Source organism: Sapajus apella, unplaced genomic scaffold, assembly GCF_009761245.1.
Source record: "Sapajus apella isolate SASKATOON/1434 unplaced genomic scaffold, GSC_monkey_1.0 scaffold142, whole genome shotgun sequence".
NCBI classification, from domain to species: Eukaryota; Metazoa; Chordata; class Mammalia; order Primates; family Cebidae; genus Sapajus; species Sapajus apella.
Genome location: NW_022437082.1, coordinates 2945253 through 2961054, shown reverse-complemented (window position 1 = coordinate 2961054; position 15802 = coordinate 2945253). Strand labels below are relative to the sequence as shown.

The window sequence follows — 15802 nt, the reverse complement described above, 5'->3', positions numbered from 1 at the left end:
AGTGTTGGCAAGTATGTGGAATAATTGGAACCTGGATTCATTGCTGATGGGAATGTAAAATGGTGCAGCCACCTTGGGAAGCTGTGGCAGTTCCTCAGAAGGTTAAATATAGAATTATGATATGATACAGCAATCACACTTTAAGATATAGATTCAAAAGAATTGAAAACAGGGACTTGAAAAGATATTTGTACACCAATGTTCATAGCAACATTATTCAGTATAGCCAAAAGTAGAAACTCAAGCACATCAACAGATGAGTGGATAAACAAGTATGGTCTAGCCATACAATGGAATATTGTTCCACCATGAAAAGAGTTGAAACTCTGATACATGCTATAACATGGATGTACTATTAAAAACTATGCTTCATGATAAAAACCAGACACAGAGGACAAACATTACATGATTCCACTTATATGAGGTACCTAGAATAGGCAAATTCTAGAGACAGAAAGTAGAACAGAGGTTAGCAGAGGCTGGCATAAAGGGGAAAGAGGAGTTACTATTTAATGAGTATAGAGTTTTTGTTCCTGATGACAATTTTTGGGTATAGATAGCGGTAAAATTACACAACATGGTAAATATATTTAATGCTACTAAATTATATACCAACAAATTGTTAAAATGATAAAGATTGTGTTACACACCTTTTACTACAAAAAAAAAAACTGACAAAATTCTTAGGAGAAAGGGGTGTCATACTAGTACATCCAGTTGCACCCTTTCACAGAGGGGAGAACAGTGGATTCCAGGACCTAGAGAGGGGAAGCCTCAGTTTTATGGGTAGTGGGCTTGCACGAAGGAGTAAATGCTACGGAAGTTTCTCGCAGCTGGAATGTAATAAGACTCGAGGCTCAGCTGTCATCTGGCTCACAGTAGACTTTGTGAGTGAGTGGACTGGTTTTATCTTCGCTCGTTATTGCAACTTTAGTTTCTAGCACAGTGTCTGGTGCCTGTAGGCACTCGATAAACATTTGTTGAATGAATGAATGCATTCGTGAATCTTTGTGACTTCCTAGTAATCTATTAAAAAAAACTATCTCATCAGTTTGGGCTGCATTGTCAATCATTTGATGCATAATTAGAGTAATAAGCCCGGAATGCAAATATTTGGTTGTCATTAGCATAGAGATAGTGTATTAGTTGGGCCAGGTTAATTGCCGCATCAAACAAGTTTTGTATTTCAGTGAGCTGACTCAATAAAGGATTATTTTTCACTCATGTTCAAAGTCAGTGGAGGTGGGCTAGGGTGGAGGTTGGGCTCCGTTTTATTCAGGCTATTAGAGATTCAGCTTCCTCTTGTCCAGTATTTCCAGGGGCCCCTAGGCACTCAGAGATCTCTACTAGCATTTTTTTTTTTTTTTTTTGCACCTGGCTGGCAGATGAATGAAAAGAGAGAACACGGAAAAGAGTGGTCACATGTGAGGTTTGAGTGGCCAGGTCTGCAAGTGTCAAACATCTCTTCTTCCCACATCTCATTGGTCAGAAGCTAATTACATGTAATCAAAAGGAATTCCAGGAAATGTGGTCTAGCTGCATGTAAAGGAGGAAAAGGAAATGGTGTTTGGTGAACATGTAGCATGGTCCATGTTGCAGGTAATGTTGGAAGCCATAGATGAGGTGGAGTGCTCCTAGGTAAATTGTGTGGTGATCCTGTTAACAGAATGTAACCCAGCCCCCAAATCCTAGGAGCTTCCGTGTTTAAGAAGTGGAAAGAGGAGGAGAGGCAAAGAAGCAAGATGGAAAATAAGGAAAGTGACTGCAGGAAACCCAAGAGTATGGAAGGGCAAAGGGAGAAGTGGTCACCTGTGTCAAGCTAGTGAAGGCTGAAGTTTGCCCTCTGGATTTGGCAACGTAGGTCTCATTCATTGGTGATCTTAGCAAGAACATTTTGTGTGGCATGGTGTGAGCAAAAATAAGATTGCAGTGGCTTAGGACTGAAAAGTGGCTGAGGAAACAGAAGGCCACATGTACAGCCTTTTTGAAAAATATGATTGTAAAAGGTTGGAAAGAGAGTGAGCATGGAAGCTAGTGGCCAAGTGCAGGTAACAGTGGGAGAATTTTCTTTTTTTAATGGGAAAGACTTGAGATGTTTGATTGTTTAAATGGAAGAAAATACAGTAAGTAGAGAGTGTGGTGTACCACCAGGAATGAGTAAATGGACTATTGGAAGAGAAGAAATAGTCTTGAAGCAGACTCAAGTGTATGTGGTTTATGGTAGACTGTTTCTGAGACAGAGAGGCATGCACCTATGTATGTGGTAATCTGTGTATGTTGTATATTTTTTCCAGAAAAGATGTAAAACAGCTTACAAAGATGAATTCTATGCAATAGAGTAAGACAACCGTTTAAAGAGGGAGAAAATGCCACGTGGAGACAACGAGGGGGAAACACGCATTTAGAATTTACAACTTTAAGGATCTCTTTGATACTGACTGCTTTAAACATTGGTGCTAAGCTGATGTTAAGCACTTTGATCAGTTAGTGCTGTGATCTATTAGATAGATAATTCCTTATGTAACTTGCTCTGCAATGTCACATTTAAGGCAGAGATTCGTATTTATTCTGGACGTTGTTCTGAAAAATCATGCAGTTACTGCTCTTTGCTCCGTGTACTGTGTGACAGCCTTTGACCACAAGCCATAAAACCTGACATGAACATTAGACAGGCATTGACTGCCCTGGTTGCAGAAATAGCTTCTAAGTCAGACAACAAGCTTGGTTTCATTTTTATATAATCATGTCTTGTTCCTGATCCCAGATGACACCCCGTGAGCCAACTTCTGCTGTATTTATTCTGAACTCTTTCTCCTAAGGTGGTGGGTATACCTAGGCCTTTGCATATCCTTATACATATAATGTCCCTTTATTTCCTGTCTCCTCTCAGCAGGCTCCCTACTCTACAAGATCTAGCTTAACTGTCTGTCACACGCTCAAAGGATTCCTCCATGCTGGATCTCTACTTCTCTCTGTGCCTCCCCAGCCCTTGTTCTCTTCCTCATGGCACAGAAGCCTCGCAGCAGAGAGATGGGGTTTTATTTATCTTTTTGTAAATAAAGATGTGAGTCTTGCTCTGTCACCCAGCCTGGAGTGCAGTGGTCTGATCCTACGTTACTGCAACCTCAAACTCCCGGGCTCAAGCGATCCTCCCACCTCAGCCTTATGAGTAGCTCAAACTATAGCCACATGCCACCATGCCTGTCTAAAGAAGGTGAGGTTTCTATTTAAAAATAAATAGAAAATTATTTATAAATCAACCAGGGTGATGGTTCCATGGTAGTGTACACATGTTAATTTTTTCATTAAGTTGAGCACTTAATTTCTGGGTAATTTATTGTATGTATGTTATACCCCGATAAAGAACCATCAATCTAAAATTGTTTTAAAAAAAGAAGTAAGAAGAAAAATCTCTTTATCTGCAGTTGGTTTTGCTTTCCAGACGAGTGACATGGCTGTCCCTGGGTAGACAGCTCTTTGTTTAGGAAGGTACCTGGCTGCCTCTGGGTTGAAATGACAGAGTCACAGAGAGAGCTGAATTGCTCCTCCACATAAAGGCAACAGAATCTGGGATTTCCTGATGTTGCCACTTTAATACCTTTAATACTAAAAGAAGGATGTTCCCTTAGTGCTGAAGTGTTCATGAGCCCCATGTACCTGGTACGTCAGTGTGCGACACTTTTAAAGGCTTGTCACTCTTGTTTGGCCTTTAGGGTTAGGGTAAATGTTGATATGGTTCCAGAGTCCTTCCATCAAAGGATCCATCCATGGCAGTCCTCTTAGCCTATGGCAGGAGTGAAAACCACAGGGAAGCTTTGAGAAACTGGAACCCAAAGTGGAAATGTACTAGTGATGAGTCTGGGGTTGGGAGACCTGTGCCAGGAAGTCCCTGAGCCCACAGGGAAGCAGAGCGATTGGCGTGCCTAGGAAAGGGATTCAGATGTTCCGAACTGGGTGAGCTGGGGTGCAATTCCTACCAGGTTGGCGGAGTGGAAAACACAGGCTTTGGGACAGATCAAGCTGAGTTCAAGTCCTAGCATGACTACCTACTAGTTTGTGTGACCCTGAGCAAGACAGTTAGTCCCTTAAAGTCTTGGGCCCCTCCTTTGTGAAATAGTCATAGGCTTTGTTTCACAGAAATGGAAGGAATGAAGGATATTATACTAGTCTGCTCCAGCTGCCATGACAAAGCATCCCAGACTGGGAGGCTTAAACCATAGAAATGCATTGTCTCTCAGTTCCGGAGGCTGGAAGTTTGAGACCAAGGCATGGGCAGGATTGGTTCATTCTGAGGCCTCTGTCCTTGGCTTGTAGATGGCCCACTTCTCTTTGTGCCTCACATGGTCCTCCCTCTGCACAAGTCTGTGCCTGAATCTCCTTTTCTTATATGGACACCAGTCATATTGAATTAGGAACCACTTTAACAACCTCATTCTATCTTAATTACCTATTTAAAGGCCCCACGTCTAAACACAGTCACATTCTGAGGTGCTAGGGGTTAGGACTTCAACATATGAATTTTGGGGGACAACAGATAGTCCCTAACAGGTGTTGTCCTGCTGTCACTTCCTCAGCTCCTATTCTAATTATATTTTCTTAATGCTGTCTGCTTCCCTACGAGCCTGGGAGCTCCCCAAAGCCTTGTTTTCTCCAGTTTTGAGTTGGATCCTTAGAACAAGTGAGGGGGCTGTGTTTCTGGTTACCCTTACCTTTCTGCCATGGGAACCGCAGGAATGCCTTCCCACACTGAAGGCCTGTTTCAGCCTAGTTGCTGGTGCCTGAAAGCAGCTAAGCACAAACTCAGTGTCCCCTGAGATGTACTTTCAGTCATGTGAACTTAGACTAAGTGCATCTGCTCCCTATGGGTCAGCTTTCTCTCTTGTAAAATAAAGGTTTTAGCTAGGATGGGCTATATTATTTGTGGAGCCTAGTGCAAAATAAAAATTCAGGCCCCTTGTTTCAAACTTATTAAGCATTTCAAGTCAGTGGTAGTGGAGCTCAATTCAAGAATGCAGAGCCCCTCTCAGTGTGGGACCTTGTGTGACTGCTTAGGCTGCACACTCTTGAGACTGGCCTTGGTTCTAATCTTGGACCTCTTGAAACTAAGAAGGTGTTTATAGTGTGATAATCCTGTGAAAAGTGCTTTAGAAGCAGCCAAGTGCTGGACTTGAAGGTTGCTAGCTTCCCAAAGTCTACTGTCTTCCTCTTCCTGACATCCGTTCGGCTAATTTGGGCGTTTCTAATCAGTTTGCTTACCCAGAGCACTCCCTCTTCATCCCCTCTCAGGATCTCCTCATCCAGTGTGCAGCATCCTTTCCCTTGGCTATGGGCTATGGGGCTGGGTGCCCCAAAGGATCAGAGTCAAAGGGGATCATCCATCCCCTGGGGCTCAGACCCACATCTGTGCTAGCACCTCTGCCCTGGGACTAGAGCCGTCTTGCTCATCTGGCAGCCTGGGAAATCCCAGCATTCCCTAGCAACAAGACCCATCTGGAGCTGTTGCTAGGGAAACCCTGGGATTTCCATAGCTACCGAGAGCACACCAAGCATCTCAGCTCCTACAGCTGAAAATAGCTGGTGTCAGCAGAAGACGGGGAAGGGAGCTGATCTGCTGCTGCCAGGGTGGCAGAGCTGGTTCCTCTGAATCTCATTACCTGCACAAAGAGAGGTAAACAGGTCACCAGGGAGAAGACCACTCCTCCAGGCTGATGAGTGGACAGTCCTTACTCACACAAAAATCTCCAAGGGAGGTTGGCTAGTCAATTTGGAATTGTGTACTCTGTTGGGGTTCCACGGTACCTGCTGCCCTGAGGAACAGAAATCCCCAGACTGTGTTGTATCTATATATCTGTGTGCCCTCCCACCCTCAGTGGCTGGGATCTTTCCAAAGCCAGTGACCAAGGTCTGTGTCATGGGCTGCTGTGTCCTCAGTGCCCAGCACAGGGAACCTTCTCCTTGGTTGTCTGGGAAAATCTGTGCGTTCCTTCTCAGAATAATGTTTTTGAATGCATGAAATAAAATTAGAAGAAATACAAAGAAAGCAATTTTATTGAAACACAGTTATCAAAATATTTTTTAAAATCACAATTGTGATTCCATAAAATATATGTGCATCTTCATGAATGTGTTAAATAATAAAATTGACGGAAGATCTAATAACTGCTATGATTTGGAAGTAGCGACAAGTATAAAGCATATTTGGAGAGCTCCTGCCACAGGTAATGTAATATGAAAATATCAGGGATTTTACTTGGTGACAGTTATAAGTACTGCTAATCTTCCTGCGGTTGGTTGCCGGCATTCATTATCCATGAAGGTAATTTCAACTAGAGGCTAGTGAAAATAAAAAAAAGTATTCTTCCACGATCTAATTGTACAAACTCCCTAAATTTTATGGAGGTTGTGAACTCTGGGTTTGGACATTGCCCAGTGCATGAATGAATAAATAAATTCATGCCCAGGGTCCTCAATCGAGTGAGTGGCTCAGCAAGAGAAAGGGAGGTCTTGCCACCCTCAGTCACCATGCTCCTTGTCCTCTCTTCCTTTAAGAGCTGAGGAGAATTTCAACAAATTGGCACAACTTGTTATCCACATGCAAAATAATGAAATTGGACCCTCACTTTACACCATATACAAAATAAACTCAAATGGTTGAGAGACCTAAACACAAGTGCTGAAACTGTAAACTGAAGAAAACAGAGGGGAGAAGCTGCATGACATTGGATGTGGTAATGCTTTCTTGGATACAATGACAAAAATACAGGCAACAAAAGAACGAACAAATGGGATGACATGAATTTTTTTTGAAACAGGGTCTCACTCTGTTGCATAGGCTGGAGTGCAGTGGTGCAATCATGGCTTGCTGCAGCCTCGAACTCCTAGGCTCAAGTGGTACTCCTGCCTCAGCCTCCTGGGTAGTTGGGACTACTGGCGTGTGCCAACACGCCTGACTAAAATTTTTAAAAAATTATTTTACAAATAGAAACAGGGTCTCCCTATGTTGCCCAGGCTGGTCTTGAACTGCTGGGCTGAAATGATTCCCTTGCCTTGGACTCCCAAAGTGCTGGTATTACAGGCATGACCATCACACTGGCCTACAACAAAATTAAAAACTTCTGCACATCAAAGGAACGATCAACAATATTAAAAGGTAACCAATGGAACAGGAGAAAATATTTGCAATTCACACATCTGATAAGGGGTTATTATCAAGAATATATAAAGAACATTTACAACCAAACAACAACAAAAAACAAACAAGATTTAATAATGGGCAAAAGACATAAACAGATGATTCTCCAAAGAAGATATACAAATGACCATTAAGCATATGAAAAGATGTTCAACATCACCAGTTAGGGAAATGCAAATCAAAACTATTGTGAGATACCACCTCACACCCAGTGGGATGTCTAGTATCAATAAAACAAAAAATAAATGTTGATGAAGATGTGGAGAAATTGGAACCCTTGTGCATCCTTGCACACCATAGTGGGAATGTAAAATGGTGGAAGACAGACTGGATGTTCCTTAAAATATTAAACATAGAATTATCATATGATCTAGCAATCTCCTTTCTGGGTATATATAAAAAAGAACTGAAAACAGATTGAAGAGATATTTATGTACCCATGTTCACAGTAGCATTATTCATAGTAGCGAAGAGGTAGATCAATACAAATGTCCATCAATGGATGAATGGATAAGCCAAATGTGGTCCATCCATACAATGGACTATTATTATCTTAAAAAGGAATGACATTCTGACAGTCTACAGCATTGATCACCCTTGAGAGCATTATGCTCAGTGAAATAATCCAGTTACAAAAGGACAATTAGTGTAGGATTCCACTGATATGAGGTCCCTATAATGGTCACATCCATAGAGACAGACAGTTGAATGGTCGGTGCCAGGGGGTAGGGACAGGGAGAATGGGGAGTTAGTGTTTAATGGGGACAGAGTTTTAGTTTAATGGGGAGTTAGTGTTTAATGGGGACAGGTTTGTGGATGGATGGTGGTGATGGTTGCACAACACTGTGAATGTGCTTAATGCACCACTCAACTGTACACTTAAAAATCATTAAGATGGTACATTTTATGTGATGTGTATTTTACCACAATTAAAAGCAAAAAGGTGAGGAAAGGAGCAGCAGCCTTGTGCTTGAAAAATGCCTTGTCAAGAAAGAAGCTGCTCATGAATCCTAGCAGTGGGCTGTCAGGGAAGCAACAGCTTGCTTGGCTCTGCAACCTGAGGACAAATGAGCTAGTGTTTGGGACAAAGGACCCCTACTCCCACACTGCCTTCTGGGCTATTGGAGAAAGATGCCTGCTACAAGACGCTGGACTGTGGGCCCTGGAGGATCTTTCACTAGCTCTCAGCTCTCAGCCTTTCCAGCCTTCTGTCTTTCCAGCTCCTCTCGTCCTGTAGGCTGGCGTGAGACCCATGCAGACATAGCGGCTTCTTAGCCAACCACCTGGAGAAGCAAAGCCAGAGAGGGAATTGCCCCACAGTCTCACCATAGAATCATCATAGGGCATGGGAGCTTGGTAAGCTTGAGCCTCTGGACAGGGTGAGCCTCAAAGGCCACAGAAACTCACGGGCAGAGAGGCAGTATCCACAGGGACACCAGCACAGCAAAAAGGAGTTTAGCTTGAGAGGGTGAGGGAACCCTTGGCCTCAGATTTTAGCTAAGTAGGGAGAGTGGCGGGAGCTCAGGTTGGACAGGAGGCCCCACCATGCAGGACCCTATGGGACATGGAAAGGGGTTTGGACTTTATTCCAAGGCAAGTGGGGAGTTCCTAGAAGTTTCTCTTATTTTACTGTGTTCTTAAAAATTCGGTGTTTTATGTATTCAAATATGTTTAGCACATTCGTTTTATAGTCGCTATGTCATCATGCTGTCACATGAGGCTCCCGAGCAATCCTTTGGCATCTGAAAGTCTGGCTTCTGATTGGGCCTGTAGTTTTAGGAGCTTCCAACGAAAAACATCCTTGGTGAACTCATCATCACTGCTGTGCAGAGAACTGCTGGCCGTGGCAGTGACCTGCCACTCACCTGACTTCCCTGGGCCCAGAAAGGAACAGTGGGAACAGGAAGGACAAAGGATACTTTGCATTTCAGGCTAAGTATAGATGAGCGACTTGTTTGTGAGCTCAGGTCTCAGGTGTATCACTCTCTAGAAATCTCAGAGATCTCTGGATGGAGATTTGATGCCATGGACAGATTTGTAATACTAGCTGGAAGCCAGTTGAGGGGTATGGACTCAGTGAAACATACCTCTGTGGACAGATTCTACATGTCCTAAAATATTTACCAAGATCTGCATGCAAAAACCCAGAATGCTTTTCAGTCCAAATCAATCAACTCACAAAAGAAAAACTGGTCTAGAAGTGGGCAGCAGCCTGATCAGAGCTACACAGGAAATTCAGGACTATGATTCACTTTTTCTGCATTCTGTATACATGTTCTTTTCACTACAAGATGCCATTCTACTTCCAGTCATTTATATCTCCCAGTGTGTTCTTCCTCCAACATTCTTTGGCTCTGTTATTGATATCAACAACTGTTGAATGGCCAAAACCGGAAATCTGGAAGTGATTATGATACATTCCTCTCCATCAGTCCCCACATCCTATCCATTTCCAGGTCCTACGTATTCCTTACATTGATTCAGTTATCTCCATCTCCACTGCTTTCATTCTAGTCAACTAACAAATGTTCATTAAGGACCTAAAATTCTGAGGCACCATTCTAGATATTAGGACACAGCAAGTGAAGAAGATAAAATCCCTGCCCTCAAGGATTCTACATTCTAGGGGGTGTGTGTGTGTGTGTGTGTGTGTGAGAGAGAGAGAGAGAGAGAGAGAGAGAGAGGAGGAGGAGAGGAAGAATGAGGAGTGATGGATGACTAATAGTAAGAGGTAATTAAATGCATGACTAAAACCATTGACCCGTACAGTTTAAATGGATGGCCTATATAAGATGTAAATTATATCTCAATATAGCTGTTTAAAAGTGCCTATTACTTACTGGCTGGGCATGATAGCTTATCCCTGTAATCCCAGCACTTTGGGAGGCTGAGACAGGAGAATTGCTTGAGCCCAGGAGTTCGAGTCCCCATCTGGGAAACATAGCGAGACCCAAACTCTATGCAAAATATCAATAAGATAAAAATGTCTATGGTACATTTGTGCTTCTTTTTCTGTTAAACTCATGTTTATTTATTTTGCTCATTTTTTAACTAGCAGGTTGTCATCTTCTTGTTAGTTTATATGCATTTCTTACATATTTTGTATACTAATCCTTTGTTAAATATATTCATTTAAATATTTTTGTAATTTTGAAATATAAAACACAAACAAAACCTGCAAACACATACAGTTTAGCAGTGATTATGAAGTCAACACCCATATATTCATCACACAAGTCTAGATATAGAACATTATGAGCAATTGTCTATGTAAATTATGGCCAACTTCCTCCATAGTAAAGGGGGGTTTTGTAATAATGATCTTATTTTTTTCCTCTTGTTGTGCTACCTTTCAATACCTTTATTAACAATATTGTTGGCCGGGCAGGGTGGCTCAAGCCTGTAATCCCAGCACTGTGGGAGGCCGAGGCGGGTGGATCACGAGGTCAAGAGATCGAGAGCATCCTGGTCAACATGGTGAAACCCCGTCTCTACTAAAAATACAAAAAATTAGCTGGGCATGGTGGCGCGTGCCTGTAATCCCAGCTACTCAGGAGGCTGAGGCAGGAGAATTGCCTGAACCCAGGAGAAGGAGGTTGCGGTGAGCCGAGATCGCGCCATTACACTCCAGCCTGGGTAACAAGAGTGAAACTCTGTCTCAAAAAAAAAACAAAAAAAACAAAAAAAAATATTGTTTAGTGTCACTTGAGTTTTAAACTTTTTATTCAGGTTTAATTTTCAATAGTTACTTACATAGATTTTGAATCCATGGTTACATGAGTTTTGACAAATGTGAATACTTATGTATTCACCAAAATTAAGATGTAGAACTTTTCCATGACCTCAGAAAGTTCCCCATTTCATTTTATATTCAATCTTTCCTCAACCAAGGCACACACTATTCTGTTTGTCATCATTATGAATTAATTTTGCACATAATTAGAGTCATAGAGTATGCACTCTGTTGTGTCAGGATTCTTTCCCTCAAAATAATGTTTCTGAGATTCATTCATTGTGTTGCATGAATCAATATTTTATTCATTCTTATTGTTGCATTCCATTGTATGGATGTATCACAATTTTTTAAACCATTTACCTGTTAGCAGACAATTGTTTTCATGTTTGGCTGTTATTACCCTGCTATAAGCGTCTTATACAAATATTTCTGTAGACCTATGGCTTCTTTTATTTTGAGAAAAACATTAGAAGCAGAATTTCTGGGAAAGGGCTGGTGTGTGCTTAATCATTTTAAAATTGCCTGTGTTTGGTCAGATTCCCAAGAGGTTTGTATGAAGGAAGATTATTGGAAAATGCTCTCAGGAACAACATCTGAGAGGAAGTGAAGGAAGCAGGGAGGAAGAAGTAGCAGAGAAAGCATTCAGCTGTGACTCAGTCACAATAGAGACTTCATCCTATCTCATGGGGATCCTTGTAGCTGACATGTCCCTTCAGAGTTGTTTTGAATTGAGTCAAAGGGGCCCAGTCTTTATACTCCTGCACTTATAAGTTATTAGATGTAGATCTTTCCTAGGGAGATTACATAACCTTTGGTTAGATTAAACCCTCCAATTAAAAAGCAAAGATTGTCATATTTGCTAAAAAGAATGATTCAATTATATTTTTCTATAAAACCTACTTTAAATATGAAGAAACAGATAAATCAGAAATTAAAGAATGCTAAATGATGTAACATGAATTAGTTATACTAACATCAGAGGACATAGATTTCAAAGCAAGGAATATTATCAGGAATTAAAAATAGATATTTCATAATGACAAAGGAGCCAATTTACCCAGAAGACATACTACTTCTAAATGTGTATGCACCTAATAATAGAGCTTCAAAATAAATGAAGCAAAAAACTTACAGGAGAAATAGATAAGTCCACAATTGTATTTGGAAATGTCAATGGCTTTCTTTCAATAATCTATAGAAGTAGTGCACAAACATCAATAAAAATACGGAAGATTTGAATAGCATTATCTGTGTTCATGATATAATTGACATCTACAGAACACTCCATCCAACAACATCAGTGTACACAGTCATGTCACATTTTTTAGAGGTCCACATAGAACATTTACCAAGTTAGTCCATGTCCTGGGGCAAAAAATAAGTCTGGGTAAATAAAAAGGATTGAAGTAATAAAGGTGTATTCCTGTAGCAAAATTAAGTTAGAAGTCAATAACAGGACTATAGGAAATTCAAAAATATTTGGAAATTTAAAATTATACTTTAAAAATAATCCATACATCAAAGATAATTTGTCCCAAGGGGAATTTTAAAACGTTTGAAACTGAATTAAAATGAAACTGGATAAAGAAAATGTGGTACATATACACCATGGAATATTATGCAGCCATAAAAAAGCAGATCATGTTCTTTGCGGGGATATGTATGGAGCTGGCGGCCATTATCCTTAGTAAACTAACACAGGAATGGAAAACCAAATATTGCATGTTCTTTTTTATAAGTGGGAGCTACATGATGAGAATACATGGAAACCAGAGAGGAACAACACACCCTGGGTCCTATTGGAAGCTGGAGGGTGGAATGGGGGAAAGGAGCAGAAAAAAACAACCCAACTGTTGGGTACTAGGCTTAATACCTGGATGAAATAATCTGTACAACAAACTCCCATGACACAAGTTTACCTATGTAACAAACCTGCACTTGTACCTCGAACTTAAAGTTAAGAAAATGCAACACCTCAAAAATTATGGCATGTAATTAAAGCAGTACTTAGAAGGACATCTAAGTGCTTATATTGGAAAACCTTATGAAACTAGAAAAAGAAGAGCGAATTAAAGTCAATATAGGGTAATAAACAAACCGGAAAACCGTGAAGAAAGCAATTATACTAAAAACTTGGGTCCTTGAAAAGATCAATAAATTCAGTAAATTTCTAAATCAACAGCTCAGAACGAAATGAGAGAAGAAACGCCTTACCAATATCAGCAATCAGTTAGGTAACATAACCACAGATCCTAGAGCCATTAAAAAATAGTGAGAATATTGGCCGGGCACGGTGGCTCATGCCTGTAATCCCAGCACTTTGGGAGTCCGAGGTTGGAGGATTGCCTGAGGTCAGGAGTTCGAGATCAGTCTGGCCAACATGGTGAAACCCTGTCTCTACAAAAAGTACAAAATAGGTAGCTGGGGGTGGTGGCATGTGCCTGTAATCCCAGCTACTCAGGAGGCTGAGGTAGGGGACTTGCTTGAACCAGGGAGATGGAGGTTGCAGTCAGCCAAGATCCTGCCACTACACTCCAGCCTGGGCGACAGGGTGAGACTCCATTGGGGAGGGGGGAGAGAGAGAGAGAGAGAGAGAGAGAGAGAGAGAGAGAGAGAGAGAGAGAGAGAGAATATTATGAGCAAGGTTATGCTAAAAAGTCCAACAACTTACCACAAATAAACAAATTCCTTGTAAGACGCAAAGTACCAAGAAGGCAGTCTGAACTGCTGTATATCTATTAAAGTAGTTGAATTAGTACTTAAAGTCTCTGTACTGATAAAACTCCAGTCTCAGATGACTTCACAGGTGAATTCTACCTGCTTAAGGGGGGAATGATACAATTCCACAAAACTTCCCAGAAAATTGAGGAGTGAATACTTACCAACTCATTTTGTGCAGCTTTATTTCTCTGATACCAAACACAAAGACTATACACACACAAAAATCTACACAACCAATATCTCTCATGAACTTACACAAAAAAATTCTCAACAAAATATTTGTAAACTGAATCCAGGCATATGCAAAAAGAATTATACAGCACGACCAAGTTGAATTTATTCTGGTATGCAACACTGGGTCAACACTTGAAATTAAATCATTGTAATCCAACATGTCAACAGGGTAAAGAAGGAAAATCATAGAAATATAATTAAAAAAATAAAATTTGAAAAATACAAATTTGAGGCAGAAACACTAATTGGATAGAATTCAACATTCATTTATGATTTTAAAACTCTCAGCAAATTAGTAATAGAAATTACTGCAACTTGATAAAGAGCATGTACAAAAAATCCTTCAGATAAGATCATTACTTAAAGATGAAAGATTGAATGCTTTCCCCTTAAAATTAGGCAAGGATGATTGCTTTCAGCTCTTTTCACTCTTATTCAATGTAGTACTAGAAGCTCTAGACACTGTAAAAAGGCAGAGAATCCACAGATGGCAGATAAGCACATGAAAAGATGTTCAACATCATTGCCCATTGGGAAATGCAAATCAAAACCTTAATGAAATATCACTATAATCTCTCATAAGAGCTTCAATAAAAAATAGTCACAATACTAAATGTTGGCAAGGATGTAGAGAAATTGCATCATTCATATATTGAGAGAATGTAAAATGGTACAGTCACTCTGAAAAGGAGTTTAATAGTTTCTAATAAAACTAAATATGCAATTAGCATATGGCCCTAAAATTAGGCTATTGGACATTTATTACAGAGAAATAAAAGCTTAAGGAGATTTGTCTTCAGTGTTCAACCTTGACACACCCGTTATCTTCCGTGTCTGGCTGATTGTGAATTGCACGTCTAGCCCCAACCCTGGAATACCCACCTCCCTCCCTTCCCACACCCCTGCCTCTTCCCTCCTTCCTCCGTCCCCACCATCTGAGAACATGCAGACCCACACAGCATTTTACAACAGGTTCATTTTATTTTCATCACCGTGTGGGGTGCAAAATGTACTCTAGACCTTATTGGCTATTTCTCTGTGGGGTGTGGGCGGGTCAGACCTTTGGGGACTTCTCAGATAGATTTGAGGTCTCTGGCCTTGCCCTGAAATTACTGGCTTTGGAGGGAAATGCCGGAGATGGTGGGTGTCTCCTGGCTTACTTGGTCCTGCTGTGGCTAATTTTTGTTGAGTTCCTCATTTGGCTGGTTGCAGTGGCCAGATAGTGTTGGCCTACTACCCTCCTCAGGTTTACTTGAAGTGGTGGTCTTTTAGGGAGAGGTTTTTTTTCCTGGAACTCCCTGAAAGGGTTCTTTTTGCCTTCCAGGTTGTCTTGGGAACCTGGAAGGACAGCAGGGATATCACAGAAGGGAATTGGTTTGGGGGAAGAAGATGGAAGAGGGGTGGGAACAGAAGCTTCATGATAAGTGGTGCAGGCTGGGGTGGGGGTTATGCCAGGACAGGACAGGGTAGGAGGTCAGAGCTTGAGTGGGCCGCTCACCTTCATAGGGCTTCTGGGCCTGGGTTGAGAGGGGGCCTTCCTTTTTCCCTTTTCTTTGGTGTTGGTAGGTGGCTGCTAGACCACTGGACTGGAGGCTCGTGGTTTCCTGGCCATCTTCACCACACCAGCATCTCTCAAATAGTCTATTCCAGGCCCCCTGGCCTCACTATATATACCCCTCCCAGGACAATGACAAGACATAGCCCTGAGCTTTGATTGTTCAGGGGAGGATACTGGAAAGCCTAGACACACTGGTTGAAGTAAGGAGACAGTTATTTAGCACCCATAGAGATCCTTCCAAACTGACCTGTCACCCTGTTCATTTCCCCATCTTCAATTCTTGTGGGTCATGTAGCAGAGAGAGGGTGTCTCCTTCAGGTTTTCTCCCATGACCCACCCCATTCAGTGGTATTAATACTTT

The 15802-nt window shown here is 41.3% G+C and overlaps 1 pseudogene; it reads right to left on the bottom strand.

Moving 5' to 3' along the window:
• Nucleotides 1-15098: 15098 nt before the first annotated feature.
• LOC116540599 lies at nt 15099-15582 on the bottom strand (annotated as a pseudogene).
• Nucleotides 15583-15802: the final 220 nt, after the last annotated feature.